General features: G+C 42.9%; 1 pseudogene; it reads right to left on the bottom strand.

The window, feature by feature from the left end:
• Positions 1-1,748: 1,748 nt before the first annotated feature.
• On the bottom strand, positions 1,749-2,198 carry LOC136141730 (RING finger protein 11 pseudogene; annotated as a pseudogene).
• Positions 2,199-4,487: the final 2,289 nt, after the last annotated feature.

The following is a 4,487-nucleotide window of genomic DNA, read 5'->3' as shown; positions in this document are numbered from 1 at the left end:
TTACTGTATAGCACAGGGAACTATATTCAATATCTTGTAATGACCTATAATGGAAAAGAATGTGAAGCTGTACACCTGAAACTAACACAATATTGTAAATCAAGTATCGTTAAATTAAGAAAAAAGAAATTTTAAAGAAGAGAAAAGAGAAGACACTCCGTACACAGTCATCAGAGATTTATCCCCAAAGATTGGATAGGGAGTTGTAATGTTTGTGCGGATCCTGGGAGGATTGCTATGGGAAATCAAACCTAAAGTGCCTTTGTCTGGGTGTATTTGGAACAGGACATCACAAATGGCTTATAGTCCTAGGAGGTCTGAGAAAGTCGTGCAATTATCCCCTGGAGCCAGATTCCTCTTGTTCACTCTCAGCACTGGTTGGACAGCTTCAGTGGAGAGAATGTCCCACATATATGGCTCAGGGTGGACTAGAGGATTCTGTGTGCCCAGTGGGTGTCCAGTCACCTAACCTCCCTCTGCTTCCACAGGGTCGGGGTCCAAGAGAGAGGAGGAAGAGAATTGAGGGGACCAGTTTGCACAAGATGGAGCACTGAGAGCTGTGGCAGGCACTTACCCAGGGTCTGGGTGGTTTGGGTGGGACTCACACGTTCTTCTGAACTAGGAGAGAGGGTGAAAGGGGAGGGGTCGCCAGTACAAGCATCAAGAAGGCAAAGCTGAGGAAGGACAAAGAAGCCATGGGACCCCAGTTTTCCGATTTCCAGACCCACATCTCATAAACATCAGTCCTTCACGAGGATGTGGCCCTAATCACCGGGAACATGCAGTATGCTCTAAGAGAAAGAAGGGGAGGGCTTTCCTTGCCTATGGTCACAAGGAAGACGACTATGACTATTATTGCTCATCAATAATATATGAACACCTCCATTTGAGAGCTAAAAATGTGGAAAACACGGAGGTGTGTATGCTTATTAGCCCACGGTGATCAGAAGTTCAGTTCACTCCATGATTCCAAATCATGATTGCAAATCCAAGTCAAACCTCTGCATACACTCATCCTGAATCATTCTAATGCCCTCCTCCACGTGGGGTCTCCAGCAATATCACTCCCTCAACTCTGACTTTTAGATGGAAAACTATTTTATTATCCCTTTACACAAACACGGCTAAATTACATGAACGCATCGTAATTACACAGCTAATAAACCTACTCAGGACTGTTCTTCCCTGGGACACTGTTCCCCTTGATTGGACTTACAAGACAAAAAGTTAAATGTCTCAAAATGATGGAGAAAAAAAAGATAAGACCATTTAGGAGGGTTATTTGAAAATAAGATTCTTCATTTATTCACTCATATATAATTGGATGTCATTTTAGTTCAGTTGTATAAATTGTAGTTTTTCATAAAACCTTGGTCCAAATGCCAGTTTGGATTGGGGAGAAGAAAGTTATATCACTTAGGAAAAGTAACCATTTTCTTTTCCCTAATCTTCAACAGACACAATACAACATGTATAGCTGCTGCAACATGGTACACATCCCATGTACTGGAAAAATGCTAAGATATAATTACACTTCTGAACACTTGGTCAAGGCTTTACATGCTATTATCTCCCTAAGTTTCTAAAACATTATAAATTGTTTGCCATCATCTGCAACAGGACAGGAATTTTTAGGAAATCTTTGGGCATGATTTTAACTCCTAATCCCTGGCTACTTAGACACGATGACAAAATATCAAAATCACTAAAAATGATGGGACACTTGAAATCAAACAAGGGATCCTGGCTCAATTAATGTCCTGGGATGAAGGCTGTGTGACATCCACGGGCCTGCGACAGTAGGGGCAGGTGAAGGACCTGGTCAACCACTCATTGATGCAGTTCAGGTGATAGAAGTGAGCGCAGGGCAGAGATCTGATGGAGTCCCCACGCACAAACTCCAACCAACAAATCACACACTCCTCCTGGATCTTTTCTTCAAATCTATCTGTTCCGTACACTCCTTGAGGCAGGTGCTCTTTATGGCTGATTCTTTGAGCTAACCTCACTTGTTCCTCTTCCATCAGCTGTGCTGCTTGGTGAAGCGAGCTGGGTGTTGGAAGACGGATGGGATTTGGAACTTGTTCCGGATGTGGTTCCTGATCCCAGCGTCTCCTCCCGCCTGGGCCCACCCAGCGGGATGGAGACTCAGGAACAGAGCTGTCATCCAAGATGCTGGATTTGAGGCAGTTCCCCATCTTTCAGGCCTGGGTGTGAGATCTGTGCACCCTTCTCATGGTCCTCTCTGCAGGAGTTTCAACACACCTCCTTGTTCCTAGGTCTAGAGAAAAAGAAAAAGTTTTATTAAATGAGATCCCTGCTTGCAGAGTTCCTTAGAGAGGCTTCATTGAGCCTCACGATAACCCTGCTGATTTTGAATCCTTTACTGAGGGAACCAGTGTTGTGAACAGGGGTTTACAGAGCTTTAGTAATGTGACAAAATTGCACGGCTTGGAAATGGGTCATCTGGCCTTACAATTTTGGTCTGTTTCCAAACTCAAATGTCTCAGCAGGATTGTCATGAGGGGTACATGCCATACCTAGGTTTCACCAGGAATCATCACCTCTCAGGGAAGGACTCAGAGGCCCCACCCTGGAATCCCAGCCTCTCCCCTTTCAGCTCATCTCACAGAATCACTCCCCACCTAGGTTCTCCTACCACCTGGGAACCTGCCATCCACCTATCCACTTTGTACTCAGCCCCACCTTCCTCGCTATACCTGCCTGTTTAATCCACATTTACTCACTTCAGTAGAAAGACCAGGGATTCTCATGTCTGTCTGAACTTTTACTACCTCTGCTGATCAAGACACTGATCCAGGGATTATGGAATCCTGACCTACCAACTCCAATTGCATAGTCACGTGCTACTAAAATGAAATATGTCTTAGGACATTGCCTCCCCTACCAAAACGAAGATGTAAATCAGACTCCTCTATTTGGCATTGTTAATTAATGGTTCTACCAGACATTTAGGGGTTTATCTTTTTTCTTTACATGGGCCTCTCACTGTTGTGGCCTCTCCCGTTGCAGAGCACAGGCTCCGGATGCGCAGGCTCAGCGGCCATGGCTCACGGGCCTAGCCGCTCCGCGGCATGTGGGATCTTCCCGGACTGGGGCACAAACCCGTGTCCCCTGCATCGGCAGGCGGACTCTCAACCACTGCACCACCAGGGAAGCCCAAGGGGTTGATCTTTTACATGCCCTCAGAGAACCACACAAATACAATTAGGTATTGCTCTCATCCCTACACGGAGACCCATTAGCATTCTTCATCCACACATACACCCTCACACCATACACAGTTTCTTTCGGTCTTGGTTTAAATGTTAACTCCCCAACGATCCCTTTTCTAAATCTCAACCGCAGTTAGCCTTCCTCTTTCCCTCCCCTTTGTGTTAAATATAATTCTACTATTCATTTAGGCAACTTGTTTATTTATTTACTGTGCTCTCCACTGGTATAACTGCAAAAAAATATTACCTGAATTCTAAGGTTAGGTACAATTCCCTGTGACCACGACGTAGAAATGATTAATCTAGAAAATTTCCATGTCCATAACAACCGAACCAACCCTCAAGGGGCCTACCCCAAATTCTTGTAGACAGATTATGTGATCATTTTTCAATTAAAATTCATTTTTAAAATAAATGACATTTGTCGCTTCTTGTGAAAATTATCTTCATTATTTACCAGAAATCAAATGGATGGAAAATCCAATGAAGCCAGGTCTTTCCTGAGGTTGCTGTCACCACACTCCAGAGCTCAGAACTTCTTTCTCTACACAAAACACTGCTCTGATGTGAGTTCTCTTTTTATGCAGTTGATAACCTCATCAATCATATAACCTCATAAACTATAATCCCATCAACCATCTAACCTCTCTCACCATGTAACCCAAAGGACACACCCTAAATAACTTGAGTGTCTGTCAAGATAAATCCAATCAAGCATTCCCAGTAACAAAATATATCCCCCTGCTTAGGTAAATCATGTAGATACAACTTTTAAAAACTGACCAAGTCCTTTACTTCTGCACGTCTTCTAAAGGTCTCAGAAGCAAACTTCCTGCTCTTTCCCAGAGGTTTCACTGTTTTTGAGGTTTTTCATTGTTATTATTACTACAGCACAGAATCTGCAGCAAGAGGATCCATACTGTTCTCTATTTCCTTTTTTCAAACTATTTGTTCCAGCTTTATTGAGGTGTGATTGACAAACACTGTATATACTAAAAGTGTACAATGTGATGTTCTGATATACATACACATTGTGAAATGATTCCCTCAATCAAGCTAATTAACCTATCCATCACCTCACAGATTTACTGTTTTGTGTGTGTTGAGATCTACTCATTTAGCAAATTTCATGTATACAGTATTTTAAACTATAATCACTATGCTCTACATTAGACCTCCAAAAGTTATTCATCTTACAACTAAAAAAGCCCCACATTTCCTCCACCTCAAGCCCATGAAAACCATCATTTT

The sequence above is a fragment of the Phocoena phocoena genome, chromosome 21 (assembly GCF_963924675.1).
Source record: "Phocoena phocoena chromosome 21, mPhoPho1.1, whole genome shotgun sequence".
Classification (NCBI taxonomy): Eukaryota; Metazoa; Chordata; class Mammalia; order Artiodactyla; family Phocoenidae; genus Phocoena; species Phocoena phocoena.
The sequence above is the reverse complement of the archived record's forward strand: the minus strand, read 5'-3'. Positions and strand labels throughout refer to the sequence as shown.